The sequence below is a fragment of the Hesperophylax consimilis genome, chromosome 25, assembly GCF_061612785.1.
Source record: "Hesperophylax consimilis isolate HC1 chromosome 25, BYU_Hcon_1.0, whole genome shotgun sequence".
Lineage (NCBI taxonomy): Eukaryota > Metazoa > Arthropoda > Insecta > Trichoptera > Limnephilidae > Hesperophylax > Hesperophylax consimilis.
The window spans coordinates 318,348-344,462 of record NC_142860.1 but is presented as its reverse complement, the minus strand read 5'-3'; the positions used below and the strand labels follow the sequence as shown (position 1 = coordinate 344,462).

Below are 26,115 nucleotides of genomic sequence, written 5' to 3'. Positions count from 1 at the left end.
TATTATAGTATATAACAATTGTTCAATTAGAAATCAATAAACGAACGAATGACCCAAATTTAACACTAATTAATAAAGTACGGAAAATAATTTACTCACCACTTCTCAGTATTTTCACAAAACCCAAGCAGTATAATGCACCCAAATAATTCATAGCAATAAAGTCATTAGTAAATAATTAAGAACCCATTACCATTTACTGAGGGGAAAACATAGATTGGTTTAACCAACAATAGATCATGTCATCGGTGTAACCAGTAATAAATCAATGTATGCACCTTCAAAATTTACATTTGAAATAGTATAAAAACGTCGTCTCAATGTGGACTAACCACAGTTTGAAAATGGCCTTGTAAGCCGAAACAGCTGTCACAATAATAAAAAACTAAAACACTTGCAGAACTTAATAATAATATTATCAAATTTAATCTAAATTAAATTTATAAAAAAATTAAATGGAGTTCTACGAATTAAACACAAAAACAATAAATAAAAAAAACTAGATAGTATAGATTGTACGCGTATATTAAGGGTACAATAAATCATTATCCAATTTCAGGGAATTAATTTTCTTTTTGAATTGTTAATTTTTCAAATAATATTTCATAATGTTTTTAAAATAATAAATGTAATTGAATAAATCTATTTTTTTCCGTAAATAATCGTATTTATGTTAAATTTGTGCATTATTATTAATTTTATAAATTTCCCTATATTAAACAGTAATTCATAAATGTTTCGGAACCTTGAAAAGGTTGAGAACCACTGATTTGATGTTTAGCATCTTAAAGTATTAGTACGCCCATTGCCTCTTTCTCTGCTAAATTGCACCACGCGCAAAAAGGTGGACTATTTTTCATTTGCATTTACGAATTGCCAAAGCATACTTTAACTCTTCGGAAGTTACTCACCAAGTGGGTAGTTGGTACTACGCACGAATTTCTGTGAGACAAATCTTACTCACGCGCAAAAATAAATAAAAAAAAATGTACTTTGTGATTTTGCACTCTATCTTCACAAATGATGATTTTTACACAGTGTCCTTCAAACTATTTTACTTGTTCCTTCTAGAAGTGAAGGTACTTATTTATTTAAGTGTGATATATCTTTTCTGGCGGTTTGAAGTGGGTACTCGCATTTTGACACTTTGTATGGAGGGGATGTGAAAATGACTTGACATTCTATGGTTATTTTGAGAACTGTATTTATTGAAACAAAGCGATTTGAAGGGCTTTGTATCCAACATGAAAAATAATTTTATAGCATTTAATATCAATTGCGGCTAAAGTTGCACACCTGCAAGTTTGATGACCGCTTTTCCCAAATCATAATATTTACCAGTTGAAAAATGCATCAATCTGTTACCAAGCGGCAAAACCGACTGGATCGAACATGAAACAGTTCGATAACACTATTTTCTAAAACGAAATTAGAATATTGACAAAGCCAAAAGCTGTTGCTGGGCGAAATATTATTCGCACCACAATACCTGCATTTTTTGCAAGCTGACGTCAAGAGTTGTAAAGTTGTTCTTGAGATAAAAAAACATGAAATCTCCAATATCATATTGAAAATATGTAACTCTGCTAAGTTGGTTTTTCAAGGTTATCTCACCTCATCGTTGGAACCCCAAGCAGAAGAAAGCGACGCATCTCATAGCATCGAATTCTACATGACTAATACGAGTGCAGATCCATAGAGTTATTCCGGATCTTGTTAAATTCAGCAACATCTAATTTGCCAACTAACCGAGCTCTTCATACTTCATACAAATAATATTTGTCTTAACTCTAACATTGACATTTTTTCGGATTCACTGCCCAAATTCAAACGTGGCATCATGTCAATAATTTAAACTATTCAATGCGCAAACCTACCGACACATACAGACACAACACTCACACATACATTGCACACGTCACACACACACACACCTATAAAATACACACGTCATCTGGTAATTAAGGAATAAACATACACTTAGCAAACATTACAAGGAAACATATCATTGGTACCCAATATGAAATTTCTTATTCTTGTATATTGTTTCATCTCTGTAAATCATATACTGTTTGTTTCTATGTAAAAAAATAAAATATAGTGAAATTCACGAAGTAACAGTCAATTAAAAAAATATATATTTGAAATAACCTAACTTTATCAAAACGGGAACTTCATGTGTTACTCATTTTTCAACGTTTCCAGCTCTTTCGCAGCTAGTTTATGACATGTTTTATTAGTAAGAGTTCAAAACAGAGAGTGTTTTCATTCAACATGCTACAAAAAAACACCGTTTAATGGATGGGAAGTATTTTTATTATTAAAGATGTAGGTTTGCAAGACAAAAACAAAAAAAGACAAAAAAGTTTGTGTCGAGTGAAATCAAATAATAACCAAAGAATCTAAAATTTAATAAAATTCGGGGGGCTATCGCTAAATATGTCCGGAATCTTGCCGCTACGGTGGATGTTGTAAAAATGAGAGATATTTGCATTAGATGTTGGGAAAACTTTAATTGGTATTTATTACTCTTGCCAAGAGGGAAGATTCTTCATGGTTATTTTTAATTTTGAAAAGAAGTTTGATGTCATTTTTGTCAAGATTCGAGCAAGTGAGGTTGGCCAACCTCTGATTGGAGAGGAAACCGGAAAAATAATAAAGATGTAACCTTTTCCGAACCTATTTGTCCGAACCCTATTTGTCGGCAAATCGATAGATCCCAAGCAAAGCCAACTGTAAATATCAAAGTACTTTCCAACCTTTCTATTCTCCATCTTCTTCCGTTTCCCACTACCTACAGCCTCAAAACATACCCCAATTGGGGATGCCATGTTCTCACTGACTCCAGACGGTTGGGAGCAATTGGGTCTCCTATACGGTTTCACATTTAAAAAAACTCTATAACAAATATTTTCTTGGGAAGGGTAGTTCGGACTGTTACTTGAATGGCGGAAAAACCATTGCTCTCTATAACTTTATGTAAATATTTTATTTCGATCTCTATGTAAGGGTTCCAACTATATAGGTATACTCGTATAGATGTGAACCAAGTCTTCCCCATCTTTAAATTCTTGTCTTTTTGTGAGAAAATATTTAATCAAAAGGAAACCATAATTAAACCAGTAGAACGGGTAATACATCCTTACACTTATCGCACCGAAGATGCGGAATTTTTTTGTAGTGATTAAAGTGATATTTTGAATATTGTAATAAAATACGTAAATTTTTTACAAATAAAACATCACTAAATGGCCCAACAATGTCTTTAACTTCAGTTCATGGAGTCGTATTACAAAATTAGGTTTTAAGTAGGGTGTAGTGAGAACTGTAAGTGAAATTGAACTTTTGGAGTCGCGTTTTTTGGTATTAAATAGGTGGAGTTAATTAAATATCCAGAAGAACATAACAATACATGTGTATTACAAAAATCCATGTGTTGCGGGCTTGCTGCGCCCAGCTTTAATAAAACTCCAAGCTTCTAACATAGTAGTTTTCTAATTGGCAGCTTTCGTAATTCTCTCACGGTGTCGCAGGAGGCGACGCAGAAAACAAATAGTGCGTAATAATCCCTGCCTAAAAATAGCCCAGGCCGCGACCGTACTGCGCAAAGGTAAGAGAAAAAACATCCGTGGAACGGGTGAAGCCATCTTGCTAGGAGAGCAGCTGGCTAGCACGAAATTAATATGAATTCCGTGGAACAATGGCTGCGCTTGCCTCGTACAAGTTTTAGACGGTACGCAGAACGTAAAAGCTCAGACTTAAATGTCAGATAGAGGAAACAAGATTGTTACACAGAGTAAATTTGTTATTTATATGAGTATAAAAAAAATAGATATCATTCAACAAAAAGTCACTTTCCGACAATTATAACCTAATTTTTTGTAAAATTGCTTTCCCTTACAAAATGCCGGCTATCTTGTAGCTTTGTGTAAAGATTAATACATAATTGAGATCGAATCAATTATATTATGTTTACAATTGATATCAGAATGCTTTCCTATATTTTAAATAAATTTATTTGAATTTCACTTTTGTTTTCGGGAAAAAATGAGTGCAAATCTTTGAAGCGGAAATTAACCCACTTCTCGCCATCCGATCGAGCTTACACTCGACAGATAGACTCGTTGTCGATGAGAATGCATTATATTTTTAGTTACAATTACATACACACACGCGGAATTAAAGCATTTCTGAAGACTTTACAATAGTTAATATAATAAATAAATTTCGGTCTTACCCGTTTGGCATTTGGAGGGGTGATTATTGTGGCTCACTCCAGTCCCAGGGAAGAAAGGTTCAGTCCTAATATACTAATAGCGTGTATTTATTTATTTTTTATAATATTCATTTAATTGAACGCAAAGAAGCTTTTGACTGTCCAACTAGGAAGGTTTCCCGTTTTTGGACATTAAAATTAACAGGTTTTAAATTATTCTAGAGGAATACAGGATTTCAGGATAGAGAAAATAAGTATGTAAAAGCGAAGATAAAACTAGGCGTTTGTGATAAATAGTTATCAGATTACATTTTGAGTAATACTTTGGAATCAGTCCTGTCTAGATCTTAAAACAATTTTGTTATTTTTGGACTGAAGGATGACAATTCACACAGTTTCAGGTGTAAAGCAATTTTGTTATATATTTTAGGACCGAGAAATGAGAATAGTTTTCTTTAAGACTCTGTTAATGATTGTCTACAGATTAACATAGGTTTATTTTGCCTTTTTGATTAAAGAAAAATAACATACAACGCCTAGTTTTATCTTCGCTTTTACATTTACTTTACTTATTTTCTCTATCCTGAAATCCTGTATTCCTCTAGAATAATTTAAAACCTGTTAATTTGAATGTCTAAAAACGGGAAACTTTCCTAGTTGGACAGTCAAAAGCTTCTTTGCGTTCAATTAAATGAATATTATAAAAAAATAAATAAATACACGCTATAAGTCCTAGTGAAGTTAATTACTATCCGGAAAATTGGAATTTCTTTTCTGTGAAAGGCAATAAATAATCACATAGATTTATGAAAGGGATTAAAACAATATTCTGACTGGACATGTGCAGAGATGATGTGTGGAAAAAGGAGTGTAAACATTGAAGTGCTTTCGTTATTAACTGGTATATGAGTCGAGCGTTTGGCGTTCGACCTAAGATTTCAAAATTTCTCGCCCTCATTTAAAAAAAATCATATTTCTGAATCTTAATGCGGAGATATATAAACTGATTATAATTATATATAGTCAATGATTTTTTATATATTTTTATGTTTATTCTATACTTTTAGGATTTATAAAAAATCGTCAATGCGCCAATACTGCGAGTCAAAAATGGCATATTATGGCGTGCGATCACTCAAGACGTTTTGCAAACACGACATTTATTTTATTTATTACTTAATAATACATTAATAAATACCAAGTTTAATGTGTAATTCCCAGTGTGTTTACAAAACTCATGCCAGCAAAGATAACATTATATTAAAGACAAGACAACATAGATACATTACAATAAATAAACGCAGAAGTTATTCTGAAGTTCCAAAGAAAGAATATTTCAGTCATTAATAAAACTGCTGAGGAAATAGCTTTTAAGAAGTTTTGCTAATATTTTTTTGTTTGTTGTATAATATACTTTAAATAAAGTACTGAAGACAGATATTAATAAGATGTCAAGAGTCCAAAATACGTGCAGGACTCGGTGAAACCATCATGCTAAGAGAGCAGATGACTAATACGAAATTAATAATGCGGATTCCATGAAAGAATAACTGCGTTTGCCTCGTGAAAGTTTTAGACGGTACGCAATGTAAGCACCAAACAGATGAAAGCAAATTGTTACGCAGTAAAGTAAGTTGTTGTTTATGAAATAGGGTTAAGGGGAACAGTTGCGCGGCCTTTTTCATACAAAGCTTAAATTTGGATTTGAGACCAAAATACCAAACAAAACTAAAATTTATTTATAGCAAATATCTATGACGGATGTGTGCTGCATTATTTATTAATGTTTTAAATTTAGGCTTTTGTAGAGTTTAATTTTTCATGATTTTAGTTTAAACTTTGGCTATTATTTGTGATCTATAAAATTATTTTAAAAAATTTGCTCTGTTTTCTCTATAAACAAATAAAATATAAAAAATAAATGGTTAAAAAAAATTATGGACGTTAATTTAAATCACAAGCGATCGGTTTACGTTAGACCACAAATAATTTGGTTTTTTAATCTAATATTTATGTCATTTTCCATAGAACTTAATATGTCATTATTATACAGGTAGACCATAACCGAAAAGGGTTTCGTAAGTAGGAGATTTTGAACTTTAAAGTGGCTTTACGCTTTATTTCATCTGGGCTTATAAAAAAATAATCAAAAGTTATAAAGACCAAGACGTGCTTTACTTGCGGTATTTAATTAAAGCATCTGAAATATTTCTTAGCAATAAAATTTTCATACCGAAAACACTTGATTTTGCTTTACCTAGCAGTGCTTCGCCTTAAGTGGTCGTTTACTCTGTATACGTCTTTATTTGTTTCAATGCAGATATAAAGCGAATACAAAATTAAAGTGATTACAAATCAAGATCTAAAAATTGCAATTGAACTCATGCAAATTGACTTTAATCAACTTTGTAAATGGTCACATAATGCAGGACTATTAATAAATGCTAAAAAACCAAAGTTATGCATATAAGATCACCTAATGCCAGATTTCAATTTAATCCTAATATTATTTCTCATAATTTTAATTGCATCCATAAAAATATCCCGACTAATTGTAAATGTGAAAGCTTATAATTAGTTACAGAATATGTCTATCTTGGTGTAACAGTAGATTGCTTTTTCAAATGGGACAAACATATTAAAAAACCTGTAAAATACTCAGATCAATTGCTGGCAGAATGTACACATTAAATTTTTTCCTATTAATTGAAACACTTAAAATAATTTATATGTCAATGGCAGAATTTATTATAAGATATGGATGAACCATATGGGGAAATACTAGTATAACCAATCTGAAACAAGTCCAAGTTGTACAAAACGCAATTGTAAAATTACTAGTCATCCCTAATATTTTTAAACAGAGACATAATACACCGTTGCTGTTTCAAAGTGCCAAAATTTTACCTGTTAAGGCTAGTCTATGGCAAAAAATCATAATTCAATATATATTTACCCCGCAGCATAAAGAAAAATTAGAACATAAATACAGTACTAGATTCACGCGCAATGACGGGTTAATAGTTCCGAAATTTAATAATAAATACGGACAGAGAACGTTTGAATACAACATACCGAAGATATTTAATTTATTACCTGACACTATAAAGCAATGTAAATCTATGAATAAGGTTAAATATATGGTGAAAAATTGGCTATCAGAAAAAAAATATTTACTTTAATATGAATGAAAAATTGTATGAAAAAATTGTTGATTCTGTAAATATAAGATGTAAATTATAACTTATAAAAATGTATATGAAACTAAACTTTAAGCACCTGTTGACAAGCCAATTCAATTGGCTTAGCAGGACTTGTTTGTTGATATGTATTAACTATTTATTCAATAAAAAAAATAAAGAAAATAATAAAAATCTGACTGAAAGAGATTAATGAAAAAACTCTGAAAAAACATTAAAAACGACATAGAAAACTAGTAAAACAGAAATGAATAACTTTAGTCCGCCTCAGTACAGGTCACCCTGGTGAGGAGTACTAAGAAATTAATATGATTTTAATAAAAAAATTATATATCCAGCAACGTTGGCCTCACTGAGTGGCTTACCCGTGCTGAGGCCTTCATTTGCTGTATATGTATTCACTGTCATATTTTATATGTACAATGTCCAAATAGGCACCATATTTTTTTAATGTGAAGATAATTGAGCTCACTCCTTCTAAACGTTTAACACAAATTCTCAACTTTTGTCATTCGATGAAGAAATTCTGAATCAGCTACCTAATCTATCTATCCGGGTTTTTTTACGAAGCGCCTATAACTCAAAATTTCAAATGTCACGTCATACGGAAGAATAAAAAAAAAGCATAACAATGAATTTGCTTTGAATCATAATAGAGTTTGTTCCTTCCCCAGGACGATCGTGATCGACCCGATCATTTTGACCTGATTACGTACCACCAATTATCGATCGGGTCAATTTTTCAAAAAACATTTGATCATTTTTGACCGGTCAGTGGTTGAGTGGGCATAGCGCTTGGGTCTCACCCGAGCGTCGCGTGTTCGATTCCTCGGCTGGCTAAGTCCTCCATCACAACACAAGCAACATTTTCGGCTTTCTGTGGTGGTAGTAGGAGATTTTCAAACATTGTTGGGTTATTCGTAACCCGGGAATGTTTGTCTTTCTTTTTAAAAAAAATGGGTGTGTCAAGCCTACGCAAGACAGAAGTGAAACTTCTAGTATTCTTCTCTCTCTCTCTTTTCATTTCATTCTCTCTTTTTTTCTGTCTATTGACATATTTATAAGTAGCATGTGATAAAAAAAATTAAAAGTTATAAAAAAAGAAAAAAAAATTTAGTTAGAGCGGGGATCGAACCTCGGTTCTTCACGACCACAGTCGTGCGCTCTGCCTGTAGACAGCGAAGATGAGTTAGGAGAGTGAGTTAAACTAGGTATATAATATTAGCTAGGCTCCTATAGCGAAATGATCCCGTTTTTTCGTCACGGTCATGAGTCGGTTTTACTCCGGTCCTCGAAATTGCATGACGCGCGTAAAGAAGTTTCACTTCAAAAAATTCCTGCAAAGTTATGGATGTAATTACGATCTTTTTCAAGCGCGTATGTAATGATTATTTTTATCAACGTCGCATACACCTTGCTAATGTTTTCAGTATTATTAGGGCTTTTTTATACTAATTTTCATATATTTATTGGCAGGTAGAGTAGAAATTAATATTGTTTAGCGTTTGCCAACGACCATACCATGTTGAACACACCGGTTTTCGTCCGATCACCGAAGTTAAGCAACATTGGGCGCGGTCAGTACTTGGATGGGTGACCGCTTGGGAACACCGCGTGCCGTTGGCCCATTTTTTATGGTAATTTCATGTTTTTTTTTATTTTTTTATCGTTACTATCATTAATAATATCATAAAATTCTTTAACTTTTCAAGTATGCTACAGGCCTAAAATATTACTTAGTGGATTGATATTATGGTCAACCATTGAAAAAAAAAATTCCTGCAAAGTTATGGATGTAATTACGATCTTTTTCAAGCGCGTATGTAATGATTATTTTTATCAACGTCGCACACACCTTGCTAATGTTTTCAGTATTATTAGGGCTTTTTTATACTAATTTTCATATATTTATTGGCAGGTAGAATAGAAATTAATATTGTTTAGCGTTTGCCAACGACCATACCATGTTGAACACACCGGTTCTCGTCCGATCACCGAAGTTAAGCAACATTGGGCGCGGTCAGTACTTGGATGGGTGACCGCTTGGGAACACCGCGTGCCGTTGGCCCATTTTTTATGGTAATTTCATGTTTTTTTTTATTTTTTTATCGTTACTATCATTAATAATATCATAAAATTCTTTAACTTTTCAAGTATGCTACAGGCCTAAAATATTACTTAGTGGATTGATATTATGGTCAACCATTGAAAAAAAAAATTCCTGCAAAGTTATGGATGTAATTACGATCTTTTTCAAGCGCGTATGTAATGATTATTTTTATCAACGTCGCACACACCTTGCTAATGTTTTCAGTATTATTAGGGCTTTTTTATACTAATTTTCATATATTTATTGGCAGGTAGAATAGAAATTAATATTGTTTAGCGTTTGCCAACGACCATACCATGTTGAACACACCGGTTCTCGTCCGATCACCGAAGTTAAGCAACATTGGGCGCGGTCAGTACTTGGATGGGTGACCGCTTGGGAACACCGCGTGCCGTTGGCCCATTTTTTATGGTAATTTTATGTTTTTTTTTATTTTTTTATCGTTAACATCATAAAAATTTTTATATCATTCTTTAACTTTTCAAGTATGCTACAGGCCTAAAATATTACTTAGTGGATTGATATTATGGTCAACCATTGAAAAAAAAAAGGCGTTAAAAACAAAAAAATAATGTGCGATGGCCGAGAATCGAACTCGGATCAACTGCTTGGAAAGCAACTACGCTGACCATTACACCACCAACGCCAGTTGTCGAGATGAGCTAAGAAGCATTTATATTTTACTTCAAAACTTTGACTAGATCAAATGAACTTTAATCGGTCCCGCATTTTCGTTTCGGTCATGAGTTGGTTTTACTCCGGTCCTCGAAATTGCATGACGCGGGTAAAGAAGTTTCACTTCAAAAAAAAGAGAAAAAAAAAAAAAAAAAAATTTAATCGATGAACTCTCCGTTAGTTTAGTCAGTACCAGTAATGGGTGTGGCAATCACGCGTGATGATGTCTGGAATCTCGTTTTCGTGAGAGTGAAATAGAGATGATAGATAACTGAAATATGCTGCGCTGTTTTCCAGACTGGAACCGTAGTGACAGTCTATTTTGGATTAACAATGTCTTTTTTTCTGCGTTGCAAGAAAAAGAATTGAGAAACTCACTCTACACAATATTATATATTCACTACGCATGTATCTAAAGTGTCCTTCCGAAGATCGGCTATTTTTGAGGCGATCATTTCGCTTATGGTTCGTGATAGTCCTAGGACTACTTCTATAATACACAACAATTTTATTGCAGTTGTTAAATGTCTCACTGATTTGAAGTAGTGGGAATTTTGTTTGTTTTTCATCTTAAAATATAAAAAAAATCCCTTTCAATCAATTTTCCCTTCTGTAATCTCCACCAACCTAAAATAAGGACGGTACCAACAAGTGCCTACCCACTTTTATACGAATCTGAAATAAATTATGAAACCCTCCCCATCCATAAATATAAATTTAGTTCGCCTCGGTGTTGATGAAGGCTCAGGTAGTTTCACTTTAATTTTACGAGGCTGGAACAGGGTTATAAACTGACCTCATCAAAGTTATTTTGTAATTGGGCCCTCGAAAAATAAAAATGGACTTTAAATTTAAGTCTGGTGGCTATATTACAGGGACTTCTTTACTAGCACTTCATGTGTGTCTAAGACAATATTTGTTTATATTTTTCACGGAAAATAAAACAAAATAAAATTATGAAATACAGTTTAGTTTCCAGTCAAATTATAATAGGGAACACAGTTCTAGTCAAACCATCATCATCAAAAAATATTATTGTTGATACATTAGAAGTATTTAAGAAAAAAATATTATTTCGTGATGTGAGCCTCACTAGGTTTTTGTGACAAACAGTATGTACATAAAATTAATTGTATTGAAATTATATTGAATTAAATGAATTTTAATTTAATATTAAGAAATTAATCTAACAAAAAAATAAGATACAATAATGAAATTAAAATATTTAATGTAGTGATAAAAAATAAGCAATATGTATGTAATTATAAGTCCGAAGCTAGCACTCCACAATGGAATGCTGGTACCTACCCTGATGTACGGAAGTGAGGCATGGAACTGGAAGAGAAAATATGAAAGTAGACTGAATGCTGTAAAAATGAGATCCCTGAGGCGTATGTGTGGTAAAACCATGTACGATCGTTTGAAAAATGTGGAGATCAGCAAAGAGTGTAAAGCTGATGAAAGCGTAATGAGTAAGATCAAGAAAGGGACGCTTAGATGGTTTGGGCATGTAGAGCGAATAAGCGAAGAAAGGAGTGTGAGGAGAATATACGATGCAAATGTGAATGGTAACAGAAGTCGGGTACGCCCGAGGAAGACATGGCACGACCAACTGAATCATATACTTGAGTCGGGCCATGTCAAGAGTCAGAATAATAGAAGAGTATGTATGAGACGATGCATGGATGTGAATGAGGCAATGAGTGTGTGCCAAGACCGAGTTATTTGGCGGTCCGTCCTCTCTGCCTACCCCTGCGGGGAAACGGCGTGATGGTTAGTTAGTTAGTTATTAGTTCGGTTGTGTAAGGTATGTGTACTATCTAGATAATTTTTGTTATTTTTGTAAGAATTTATTTTTGTAAAACATCCTTTTTTGTTCTTTAATCCATTTCTAAATTTTGTTTGAGAAATATTTTTTCTTTTCCTATTTTTTTGTGTGTATGGTAAGATTGTTAAATGCTTTTATTGCCTGGTATTTGTAGTATATTTGTCCAAAGCTTGTGTTTATCAACGGAGTTCTTTTTTTGTGTGTACGCTCGTCTATCTGGTCTATGAGCATTAGTTTGTGTTTGTTGAAGTTTAGTTTTTACGTCATGTACTTTAGTAGTGTTTTTATGTGTATTTGGCAAATATCTAGTACGTCAAACATTTTGAATATTTGGTCACTGTCTGTCATTCTACGTTTTTTTAAGTATTACGTTTATGATAGTTTTCTGTGTAATTTCCATACGACCGATAACTGAGTTTGTTGCTCCTCCCCAAGCAATCATACCGTATTCTATAATGGATTAGATTTTTTTAAACTTAGTTTGTTGAAGATAATGTCTTTTGTTTTGAGGACCTTATTTGTGATGTGCTTTATATGATGTGTTCATCTGAGGTTATCATTTATTACGACTCCTAGATATTTTATTTGGTCAGTTTTCTCTAGAGTAGGGCAATCGCAGATGTTGGTGTCTATGCATCGATGTATTTTAATGTAATGTAGTGGTGTTTTTCGATGTATTTTTGGCTATCCTATTGTCCTACAGTATGTGTAAGTAAGTTTCGTCTTATCACGATTTCACTTGTGTGATTCCTAATTCCGCTATATTGTATATCTCATTCCAATCTTTAGATTTGAAAAGTAAACCTGTCTCGTCCGCATAACTTACAATTTCTCCGTCTATTTTCATGTTTTAATTGTTGTTGTATGTTGATTTTGAGACAATGAAACCAAAAACCATTTAGGTGTAAATAAATAATATTTCTTCTTTCTTCATATGAAGCGGTTACTTTGTGATGTGACATTATAATTTAAAATTAAACAATGGTAGCTTCTTATTATGCAGTATAATACTGCCCTGATGAAGCTACGGTTGTAGCGAAACCCGGTCGGCATTAAGTATTTACCTATAAGTGATGTTTACAAAGTTATTGTTTAATTTAAAAAAATTATATTTCACTTTTCATATGTCTCATAATAGAAATACGCCTTCGATATTATCAAATAGGTCATTTGGGTGGAGTTGCGAGTGGGCGATTGAAGGTGAAATAAGTATTTTTTAACTAATCAAGTGAACAAATGCGTCGGGTTCCCACCCAGGCGTCGTGGGTTCAACCCTCCCAATAGTTAATTTCTTCATCATTGCGACCCTTGTGCTGTGTTCAAATTAAAAATAAATCCACCTAGATTCGCATATATGGCAGGTATATAAACTGGGCGATCGATGATGATTGTGTAACTATCTACGAAGTTTCACTCTCTCAGGATTCATTTGAAGTATATATCATATTAAGTGAGCATAATGTATTAAATTTGTAATACTGATGGGATTAGGATGTTACGTAATATATTGCGAGGTACACTGAACCAGATGAAACTAGAAAGACCGTAGCCGTCATGTTGACGGCTGCCCGATGTATTGTGACAATATTTTGCTTAAGGTTTAATGTATTCATTTGATTTTTTGTATTTTCATTTTTCTTGATTTAACGACTATGGTGAAAAAACAGGTACAGGTATTGATAAATTATAAATTTACCATTTGACTGAACACCATTAATAACTTTGAAAAACCGTAAATCACAAATTTAATCAAAATAAATATTTAACTGTAGAAATACTACTTAATTGATTAAAAAAAATCATACACGTATTTACCACATGAAAGGATTGCAGGCCCTTAAAGAATGAATTCATAGGTGTCCGGATAAAATTCTAGCATAATACGAATGTTTTGTCGGAACACGTGTTCATAAAAATCCTAATATTTTCGCATTCCGTCATTACATATTATCTAACCAGATACAGGTGCATGAACACCTATTCCGATATATAAGAAATTAACTAAAAGTTTATCAGGAATCGGCTTGCTATACCGTTTTTAACCTGATAACCAATAATTTGAAGATATTCTTATTGCTGTCCGGTAAGACAAGAGATCCTGGGTTCGATCCTAGTTGTGACCGTTTTTTTTCGTTACAAGTTTCGTTTAGATAATGTTATGATGCGGTACTAGTTCATATTTTTTTTTATATAATTATTAATGCATCATTACATCTCCACCCGCCTCAATGTTTATAAAGTGGGAACTGGCCTAGTATTGTTGAGTGCAACTTCTAGTTTTTGTCTATTGTTTTTAGGGCGACATCTGGGTGAGTTCCGGGAGAACTCACTTCCTTGCCTGCGGAGAAATCGGATGGTGGGCCTGATTTCTCGGCAGACGACAGTCACAGTTTTCCGGAGTGAAATTGTTTGGGAATGGTTTCCCTTTAATCGGAGAGGCGAAGTCTAATTTTATACGCGGAGATTGCATAATAAAATCGTATAAATGGTGTAAATACGAAGTTCCATAGTGGAATTAGTTCCGTGGCTCGTTCGAGTATTGTAACCACGCGGGATCATGAATCGAAAACGGAGTCAGACGTGTTATCGGGTGTGATCTGCCTTGAATCCGACCCATCCTTTATGGGATGAAGAAGCCAGTGGCTTAAAATATTGTGCCCGGTTCCCGGAAACATAAGGATAGTATTCTTTCTCGCGGTTTGGCACTACGCCGACCGCATTTTCACCAGGGCCGTGGGGAGGCCTATTTTTCCTTACATAAAGGGAATCCTCGCCAGGATACACGGATGCGACCGCGGGCACCTGATACCTCTTCCTCAGTCGCCAGATTACACAGTTTCCTGCCACGGACAGTCGCCAGGAGACGGAACTGACTCTTTCTATTGCTCCGGCTGGAGCCCCTAGGAGCTCAGCCTGAGGAGGTGCTGCTCCAGTTCGAGTAGGATGTTTCTTAGTTAGCTAGATAGATAAAGTGTGGTCGGAACCTTGGGGGTAAGCTTATATCTAACTGCTATTATGTTGTTTTCGTTATAACTCATACGGTAGAGTGTGTAGACTTATATTGTATTTGAAATAATATACATTCATGTTACTCTAAATCTTCTTTCCTTGACTCTAAAGTACACATTGTAACCTGACACATTTCTGGTTTCGTACCCAACCCCCTGAGAACCCTGGGATCACAAACATTCTTGTGGGTATCTAACCCTCAAGAATTGGCGCTTCCAGTACAGGATAAAGTTTGTGATTCCACATTTATTATTATAACCTAAAATGTCTGGTGAGTATTGTAGGCTGCACGTAGCAAGTTACCCATAGCACTACTGTACGTAGCAATATGTTAGTATCCTTCTTCTTAAATGCTAAATTTAGTATTTGAATTTCCGATGTTTATTTCAAGTTTCGTTGAAAATACATAAGTAAGTACACACAACATTTAAATACTCACTACTTTGACAGTTTTAGTTTCAAATATTAATTAGAAAAGCGCCTTGGAGATTATGTTTCTGACAAATACTAAAATGTTTGCGGATATAACAATGAATAACATAAAAATAATTAACAATTCATAGCTGCAGTGGTTACAAACAAACAACATTTATTAAAATCTTGAAGACAATATTAGTGATTTCCAAACGAAAATCTGAAACAGAAAAATCAGAAAAGGAAACGGTCACATCTGGGACTCGAACCCAGGACCGATGAGAAAAGGAAACGGTCACATCTGGGACATCAGTCCTGGGTTCAAGTCCCAGATGTGACCGTTTCCTTTTCTGATTTTTCTGTTTCAGATTTTCGTTTGGAAATCACTAATATTGTCTTCAAGATTTAAATATTACAATTTGAGGTTTTACTCAATAAAGTTATTCCGAAAAATAAACATTTATTAAATTCTATCATTTAACCCAACTATTAACGCAGGCAATCTATTTATTTAAATATTAATTTTATTTCCATTTATGCATCGAAGTTTATGAATGTCTAGTTAATTATTAATTTCATATATACATTATAACACTTTTATCATTAACTGCATTTTTTTTCTTTCATGGCTCCTACAATCCTGTCTGAATCTACCAATTAGTGCAGACTTTATGGTTTCAGGCAGCGCATTATAATATTGCGTTCCTTTATACAGCAAACTATATTTTTTATTGGTTTTGTCACTTTTTGGTTGCCTTATTTGGTTGCACGTTCTTGTTTTATGTTGTGGATGTCTTTTTTGTAAATAATTTTCTTTGAAAAGTATTTTGGTAATTGGTTATTTATTATTATATCTACGAATATCATCGTTCACCAATTTAGTTTCATTAACATTTTAGTGACCTTTGCAAATCTATTTGGCCTAAGTATCATTCTTATTGCTACATTTTGGAGCATACATTTGCAACTACCACTCCACATTTTAACAAATGCTCAAATATTCTATTATTATGTAGTGACGAAGACAAATTATGTTGCAAATATACATATATATAATAGCATACGCTCCAAAATTTGTTAATTTGGAGCATACATTTAACAAATTTTGTAGTTTTTCTCGAATTTTTTCATGAATTCTCCCGAGAAAAGAAATCTGCTATCAAATTTTCTCTTACGTTTACTCAGCATGCTTGTTAAAGGTTTGTTTGGAATCAAATATAACTCTTAAGTATTTCATATTAGTAAAATTTTCAATAATTTCACCATCAATTTTAATTTTTACTTTCACTCCATGTCTTGTCCAATTATCATATATTTGGTATTTTATTTTTATTGAATTATTTTTAGCAATCTTTATAAATTATTCAGTTCATCTAGTAAATCACCACCACTGATATTCCGCAAACTTGGGAGTAAACTATTATGTATGTCATGTACTTGTTCTATCTAGTGATGACTACTACTGTTGTTTGTTAGTCGCAAACCAGCTGGCTGATGCAGCATCCGCGAGATTATTGATTTAGTTCCCGCTGCGGTGCGCAGCTTTTAGCGCACTATTCTCTCCCAAACCAAAGCTTTTTCTGCTATACCAAAACTTACATAAATTCATACATTTACAGACAAAACCTTCTTGATTCATAATTAGTCGAAACTTTGCCAAGATTCCGACATGAATTAATATTTTTTCCGTCATATCTAATAATTACTAACAAAAAATATAAGTGCTGCATTTGAGGCACGTTCAAAGAGATAAATACTATCAGTATATATTTATATACTTTGGTGAGAGACAAAAATTTGGAATGTATTTTTTTAAATTTGTTTATATTTAGGAAACATTGCATTAATATGAGTGAATTAATTTTGCTTTTAAAATTTTGAATTTAAAATAAACCAGTCTAGTTCCATTAACTATATTTTTTATGGTTAGATTGAAAAAGGTTACTTGTAATGGATTTAGCCGAGTGTTATATTATCTTTATTTTTTGGAATAACTTAGTGAGTATAACCTCAAGCTGTAATATTTAATTACTGAAAACAATATTAGCTATTCCTAAACGAAAATCTGGGTCACATCTAGGACTCAAACCCAGGGCCCTTGCCTTGCCGGGGCACCGCTTTCGGAGCCCCGGCAAGGCAAGGGTCTTCTTCTTAAGGGGAAAGTCTTCAATAATCAAATGTTATATTTTCTTTTTTTATAACAGATAGATATAATGATATCCTCACTTGGATCTCTCGAGCTGAAGATTTCATTTGCATTACATTAAAATTGAGTAGTATTGATAATATAAAGTAATTATAAATATATTGAATAGTGTCTTTTCTGAAATAATAATTATTATTTTCTATGGTCTCTTTTTGTTCAGTTGAGTGGTTTCAGTTTCAGTCTGTATTTTTTGTCAGTATATATTATCTATATCTGACATCCTTATGTTTTGTATCCAGCTTTTTATTTGAGAATGCTAAAATGTTGTTGTGAGTTTTGAATGAGAGTGGGATTTTTTGGTAGTGTTTAAAACCATAGTATAGGAAGCTTTTTTGCTCAAATTTTGTATTTGTAGTTGCTTGTTGGATATGTTTTCGACCCTGAGTTTTGTGTTTCTGATATATGTGTTAGTGGTTATTTCTTGTGTTTTGTATTTATGAATGTAAAGGAGTATTGCTTTAGAACAATGTTGTTTAAGTGATATGGTATTAATTAAGTTTGTTGGAGATTTCGTCAGTGCCAGTTCCTACAGGGACTTTCAGAATAATTTTCATGAAAGCTTTTTGGTTTTTAATGAGTGATTTTATGATATTGTCATTTTCACTTCCAAATCGGATAGTAACGTACTCTAAGAGCGATTGGAAAGGGCCATGAAGATGTTTATTAAGTATTTTTTACTAAAGACATTCCTAATGGTTTTGAGAAATAACTTTGTTTTAATTTTATTATTTAAAAGTTAACATACTCCTTTTATTTTAAATTTTGTTCGATTTATAGACCTTGACGAGTTACATCGTCAAATTTTTCCAACAACATCTCAACATTCATCTTCCCCAACATGATTTAGAAGGAACGAGTGTTCAAAGAATATTTGTCGTCAAGCAGGTCGAAGAAGTCAAGGAGGCCATAAAAGTCAAGGCATCATCAATTAAATCAAATAGGTACTTGAGTTTTTATCTGTAGTACGAAATAGTTGGAATAAAATAAGAATATAAAAAAACAATTAATGATTTAAATTAAGCAAAAATATGTACTAGACAGAGTCATAATGCGATTCATCATTTTTGCATACCCCTGTGGGGAGATATTTCGACGGGTTACTTGATAAACCTTTTATAAAGAGGTTTAGACAGAAATGCTTGGGTATGCGAATTTTTTATTAACCTAACTTACGTAAAAAAATCGTAAAAAGTCGCTCCACTAAACCGTGCATAGCATTAAAGTCAAACCATTCTTCGCAGACTGACAGAAATAAAATTTTATTTTTGGGTGTTAAATCGTATCATCCGACATTTCCCTAGGTAGTTTAAAACAATTAATTTTGTCAGTTATACAAAGTGTTTTTACTGTAGAAATACAACCAAATATTTACATTAAAGCTTCAGGTAAATATCTCAAATAAATGTTTTTCAGCTTGCATACTTCACGCAATAAACACTTATGATTTGTTTAGCTACAAACAACGCTGTTTACCTTACTCGAACTTGGTGTACACGATAAACGATAGTAATATAAAAATAACGTATTATATCTGAATAGAGAGCTTATGGCAAAAACAAAGCAGATTGAAGATTTCACTAGATGGAATTTTTTATTTTAATTTATATTTTAATCATGAAGAACAGAAAAGGACACGAGTTATGACTTTTTCTAATAAGTTTTTAAATGAAGCAGTATAATAGGCGTCATTATTATAATTCTACGGCTGGCTAAGTCCTACATCACGAAACAAGCTTCTTTTTCTGCTTATTGTGGTGATATAAAGAGATTTTTAAATATTTTCAGGTTATTCGTAACGCAAGAATATGTGTCAGCCTTAAAAAAAAGAGCATGTTTATTTAGTGAAATTCATTTGTTTCAATGTTCAATCTTAACGTTCTTGTAATTAGTAATTATTCCGACAAAATATTGTCCATTTGAATATTTAACCATTTGAAATTTGTATATTTTTTTATGTCAACATATCATTTATATAATGCAAGAATTGGTAAGATCTTTAAAAACTGTCCAGGACACAATCCTAACGGAAAAATGTTAAAATGGACAAAGTCTAAGCGGAAAAATGTTCAAATGGACAACGTCCAAAATGGACAAAGTAGAAGCGGAAAAATGTTAAAATGGACAAAGTCTAAGCGAAAAAATGTTCAAATGTACATTTTCTAAAAGGAAAAATGTTAAAATGGACAAAGTCTAAGCGGAAAAATGTTCAAATGGACAACGTCCAAAATGGACAAAGTAGAAGCGGAAAAATGTTCAAATGGACAACGTCCAAAATGGACAAAGTAGAAGCGGAAAAATGTTAAAATGGACAAAGTCTAAGCGAAAAAATGTTCAAATGTACAATTTCTAAAAGGAAAAATGTTCAAATGGACAAAGTCCAAACGGAAAAATTTTCAAATGGACTAAGTCCAAACGGAAAAATGTGCAAATGGGCAAAGTTCAATCGGACAAATATTGTCCAAATGAAATATAAACTAAATCGTTAAAATGTCCAAATACACAAAATAAATATAAAAAATGACAACATTTTGTCTAAATGAAAAAAATATTTTTAAAATTCTAAATATTTTTTTTCAGTATTTACCATGTTTTTGTAAGATACGTTGGTGATACTGCTTACCAATTTACGTTAAATAAGTAGGTTTGGTTTATGTGTCTACACTCTGGAAAATGCCTCAAATATAGTCTAAAACAATAAACTAAATATTTAATATGCGAAAAGTCGTCGGGTTTCAAACCCCCGACTACTAAATCCAGAGACGAGGATAACCGTTCGGCTACGGGAAATTATAATTACTTACAACAAACTATGAAGCTATTGATTAAATATGCCTGCCTTCTAAAACTCAATTAACATAATATTTATTTCAAGTTTACGTTTGCCTTGTCGCCGCTTCCTGCATACTAAGGACGGGTTGTTTCGGAGAATTTGAACAATTCATCAAATTTCAACGTTCATTTTCGGGTTCTTTGAAAGTCCTATTCAAGTTTTGTTATTATATCATTGTAGGCTAGTTGCTTGACAAAACTGAAATAAAAACAGAACTTGAAAAAATCTTTCACAGAACTTGAATATGAACGTTAAAATTTGATGAATTGTTCAAATTCTCCGAAACAACCCGTCCTTGAGTTCTTTGCTTAAATTTGGTTGCCAAATCATATTCCAAAAGCGTCGGTACATGAGATTTTTAAATTTGAAAGTCGTTCGCGATTGCCTAACCGAAGTTTCACTGGGAAACCACTGGGGTCGGAGTGTTATGGAGGTAGCAAATGTATTTACATATTTTTTATCATTCCAATATTGTATTGATTACAGGATCTCATTGTTTGCTTTCAAATTCACATATTTTATTTTATATAGGAACATGTTTTAGGCATTTCAATTTTGTTTTTCACAGTATCTCATTTTGCTTTGTTATTTAGTATTTAGGTTCTGTTTACTATCCTTTTTCTTTTCTGTTTATTATGTTTTTTTTGTTAAAAATGCTCGTAAGGGCTCTGTATTACGTACGCAATTCTAATTTCGTCTTATAGTGGCGTTAATGATTCAAATAAATAAAATAAAAAAATACCAACATTATTACTATATTAAATTTTTTTTTTTTTTTTTTTTTAATTCCTTTATTTTTCCCAATTTTTACATTAATTACATACAATATTATATAAATCAATAAGAATAATGGGAACCCACTAAGGCGCAGCCTGTGCGTGGGTAATATATTTAAGTTATTATTTTATTGTACCTAGAAATAAACAAATTGTGGGCATATAAAATAAAAACAAGAATACATTTTGTAAAAGCGTTTTGTATAAAAAGTGTTTATAATAGTGTATAGTGAAGTTATAAGTGTTTATTGTAATATATGTAATATATGGTGAATATTTTATGAGAAACATAAATTGATACAAATTAAATAAAAAAAGTTTCAACTGCTGTGTCGAAAAGCCATAATTTTAATTCTTTTAAATATTGAGGAAGTTTAGTTATCACTTGAATATTTTTCTGTAAAAGATTGAAAGTACGAGGTCCAATGAAACTGCAGTGTGTTTGCATTTGTTTTGTGTTCGTTTGGGGAGTATAAAATACATTATTATTTCTAATGTTGGTTCTGTTTTCATTTATTTCGAATTTATTTTTGTTTTTAAAGATGTATTTCATAGTTTGCAAAATAAATAGTTTACGGAGACAGAATAGTTTAGATTCTTTGTATAACTCATCCGTTGAAAATGTTCTTTTCCGACTATACATAACTTTGATGATATAATTTTGAATTATTTGTAAAGGTTTGATATGTGCATTAAGCGCACCGCCCCATCCTATTATTCCGTATATGAGTGAAGATTGCACCAAAGAAAAATAAATCATTTTCAGTTTTTCAACATTGAGCACTTCTTTTAGTCTGTAAAATGTGTATGTAAGATATCTTAATTTACAGACGGTATAATTAATTTGTGACTGCCAATTTAATTTTGTATCAATAACAATACCTAAATATTTAATCTTTTCAACTTTTCCGAGTTCAAAGCAAGATGAGCATATTTCTTGATTACAGTTAACGTTATGTATTCGAATTTTAAGGTTATTAGGGGGTTTATTTTTACTATTTTTAGAAAAGGTTAGGTAAAATGTTTTATTATAGTTTAAGAAGAGTCTATTACTTTCTAGCCATGATGAGACATATGTAATACATTTTGTTGCCTTCAAAAAAGTTTCAGGCCAGGATTTTCCGTTCACTATTATTACTGTATCATCTGCGTAAGATACAATTTTACCAGGGATTATAACATCACATAAATCATTTATGTATATTAGAAAGAGAATTGGGCCAAGCACAGTTCCCTGTGGTACTCCATTTTTTATTCCTGTTTCAGTACTATAAAAATCCCCTATGTTTGTTTTTTGTTTTCTGTCTTTGAGATAGCTAGTAAGAATTTTTAGTGTATCATTTTTTAAACCTATTTGATTCATTTTTTTAATAAGTAGATTGTGATTTACCGTATCAAAAGCTTTTCTTAAGTCTAGGAATATAGCTAAACTCTTTTTATTTTGATCAACAGATGTGTATAATTTTTTAGTCAGATCGAATATTGCATCTTCAGTGCTTAGTTTTGTTCTGAAGCCATATTGATTTTGGGACAGAATTTTGTTTTGTTCTAGGTAATTCATTATTCTATTTTTGATACATTTTTCAAATATTTTTGAGAGGTTTGAGACCAAGGAAATAGGTCTGTAGTTGTCTAATATGTGCGTTTCTCCTGATTTGTGAATTGGTATTATGATAGAGGTTTTTAATTGTTCGGGAAAATGTCCCTCTTTTAAGGATATATTAAAAATATGTAGCAATGGAGTTAAAATGTAATGTTTTATTTTTTTTAGTGTGTTGCCTGATAAACCATCAATTCCTGTAGAATTTGTTGATTTTAGACCATCAATGTGTTTATCAATTTCATCTGTTGTGATGGGTGAAAAATATTCTAAGGAGTTAATTGAATCGTTAGTTGAGTCTAAGTGTAAAGATGAGTCTACGGGTATTGTATTATCAATTTTGCTAGAAGATTCAAGTATTTGATCTACTACATTTGTAAAAAAGTTGTTAAAGTTTTCTGCAATAGTCGATTTGTCAGTTATAATATTTTCATTTATTATAATCTCATTGACATCGGTTGATACTTTTTTTTTTTTGTTCGTGATTTCATTAATAATATTCCATGTTTTTTTGGTATCATTTTTTGCACTATCAATTTTTTCACAATAATACTTCTTTTTGCAATTTCTTATTAACCTATTTAGTAAATTTCTGTACATTAAATATTTCGTTTTCATGAAAGGCATAATACTTGTGTTATTTTTTTGACAGGCTTTTTGATAATTTAACATCTCTTTGTATAATTTATCTCTTTGTTTGATAGAGACTATTAGTCCTACAGTGATCCAAGGCTTTATTTTTTTATAATTTCTCTTAGCGATGACAATTTTATTTGTACTCTTGGAAATATAAGCTTCTAGAGTTTTATAAAATAATTCTAATGCTGAATTTGGGTTAGCTATTGATAGTATGTTGTCCCATTTTTCTGAATGAAGTAAATTGTTTAATGTGTTGTAATTAATTTCATTTATTTCAACAGTGTTAGAGTATTCTTTTGAATTTGTGGTTAAGATGTTGTGTCCGTAGAATGTTGGGTAGTGGTCAGTAATGTTTGTTTTTAGAGTTGAAGATTTAGTTATAATGTGTTTGTGTGTTTTGATAAATATGTGATCCAGAGTCGTGGAATTATTTAGATTTTCTCTTGTTGGTGAGTTTATGTATGATTGATATCCTGCATAAGACAAACAATCTAAGTATTCATTTGTACATTTTGTTCTTTTGTTGTTTTCATTAATGTTTATATTAATATCACCAGTTAATATTGAAAAGTTAAAGTTATTTCTGTTTGTCATTTTTATAAGTGAATTAAGTTCATTGTTGAATAGAGATTCATTTAAGGAAGGTGATCTATAGATAGCTAATAGCAAATAAGTGCAATTACTATGGGTAAATGTTAATTTAATTGCGTTAGCTGTTTTAAAGTCTAGAATTTCGAAGGCAGGTTTTTTAAGACAATTTTTTATAAATAAAGTGATTCCATCGTGACCAGTATGTTTACATTCGGATGAAATAGTTAAATATCCTGGCAAGTTATAGGGAATTACTTCTTTCATTTGCGTTTCTGTTAAAATGACAATACTAGGAGAAAAATCAAGACTATCGAGAAGAATACAAAGCTCATCAAAGTGCCTTCTTAAACTTCTAATATTCATATTAAGAATTGAAAAGTTAACGTCCTTAAAGTGATTATTTAGTTCACTAGTGTTTTTACAAATGTAATTTTCATACAAAAAATTTTCATCAGACATTTTGATGGATATAAGTAATTTTCACATGCAATGCGGTTAGATGGTCCTTTATTCTGAAGGGATGTCATTCGGCTGCCTTATATGGATGATTGGAGCTGTTTCATCTTTTCTCATCATAACGTTACCGTTTTTCGCCCAGATGAATTTGTAGCCGAGTCTTGAGGATTTCGCCAGAAACAGGAGGTGTTTATTTAGTTGCGTTAATTGTTCGTTTATGAAAATTTTGTTATCTTCCGGAAAATTTATTTTTTTAGTGTACAAGACACCATATTTTCTTTTTTGGTCGATGATTTTGTCTTTTGTTTCTTTGTTTTGGAATGATACAATTAAGGCTGGATATTTGTTTAAAGGGTTTCTGTTTCTGATACGATATATATTTGTTATTTTTGATGATTCCATTTCGCATTTGATGGTTTCCATAATATTATTGACTATTTTTGGTAAGTTTTCATTTTCTTTAAAAGGAATACCTTGTATCTCAATGTTATTTTGTTTGTGTAATTGTTCCAGTTTGTTTATTTGCTGTTTTATTTCGTTGTTTTCTGATTGCAGTTGTTTGATCAGTGTATCTTTCTTTTTATTATTTTCTTCATATTCATCAATTTTATTACAACAAAATTCTACTGATTTCTTAAGATCTCTTAGTTCATTTTTAATTTGTTCTCTAAAAGATTTCATCAATTGTTCCGATAAATCTTCAAACTTTTTTTCCATGAATTTAAATATTTTATTTGTGTTGTAGTCATCATCAGAGTCGCTAGATGGTGTTTTTTTGGTGGTTTTCTTTAGCTTGCTCATTTTAATGTATTTGATGAAATTCACTAGATGGCGTTACACTTATATTATTATAGTTTTTGATTATTATTTATTCTTTTATTTAAAAAAAAGTTGCTTTAAGCAGGGAGCGAACTCAGCTCCTCCGCGACAATAGTGAGCGACGCTAAAGTTGCAATCCTCTACGCCACGGCCTATTTATCCGCAACCGTGATAATATTGGTACTAATATGTGATATTAGCCTGACTGAAACAGTATTCGGTTTGCGCTAAATAACAATTGCGACAACACTTTCACTGAACACGACACAGATTTAAGATCACTTTAGGATACTGATCAGCGGGCGTTTTAAAACAAGTACGCAATAAAAAGTTCACCACTGTTCCGCAGTTATATATTCACCAATATTTTTGGATTATTTCGGTAAATTAACTATTAAATTTTGATCATTTATGCAGAGCGATTTTTAGCGTGCACGCACAGTTCGAATGTAGGTACTCTATGAAATGAGTCGATATATTTTGTTTGAAATTTATGACTTGTAAATATTATCTTAAGAACCCCTTTAAAAACGTAAAACCCGCTTAAATTTACTTTTGGTATTGGTAAGTGGTGTATTGGTGATGATTTTTTCACTTTTTTTAATTTTCGTAAAAATTATGATAAACATTTTTTTCAATGAGAAGTTGAGTGGTAAATATTATTGCTTAGAAACATATATTGGTATAGTTTAACAAATGCTGATGCTGATTTGTAGAATTAATGAATCGTCATTTGAAAACGAATA

At 31.9% G+C, this 26,115-nt stretch overlaps 1 protein-coding gene and 3 non-coding genes across 4 annotated transcripts in view; 3 read left to right on the top strand and 1 right to left on the bottom strand.

The window, feature by feature from the left end:
* LOC149411418 (octopamine receptor beta-1R-like) overlaps nt 1-26,115 on the bottom strand; it is a 402,754-nt gene that overhangs the window by 303,345 nt on the left and 73,294 nt on the right. The gene's annotated exons all lie outside the window — the stretch shown is intronic.
* On the top strand, nt 8,924-9,042 carry LOC149411421 (5S ribosomal RNA). Its single transcript, XR_016304850.1, has one exon. It is a non-coding gene; the product is annotated as a 5S ribosomal RNA (ribosomal RNA).
* Nucleotides 9,366-9,484, top strand: LOC149411420 (5S ribosomal RNA). Its single transcript, XR_016304834.1, has one exon. It is a non-coding gene; the product is annotated as a 5S ribosomal RNA (ribosomal RNA).
* LOC149411419 (5S ribosomal RNA) lies at nt 9,808-9,926 on the top strand. Its single transcript, XR_016304823.1, has one exon. It is a non-coding gene; the product is annotated as a 5S ribosomal RNA (ribosomal RNA).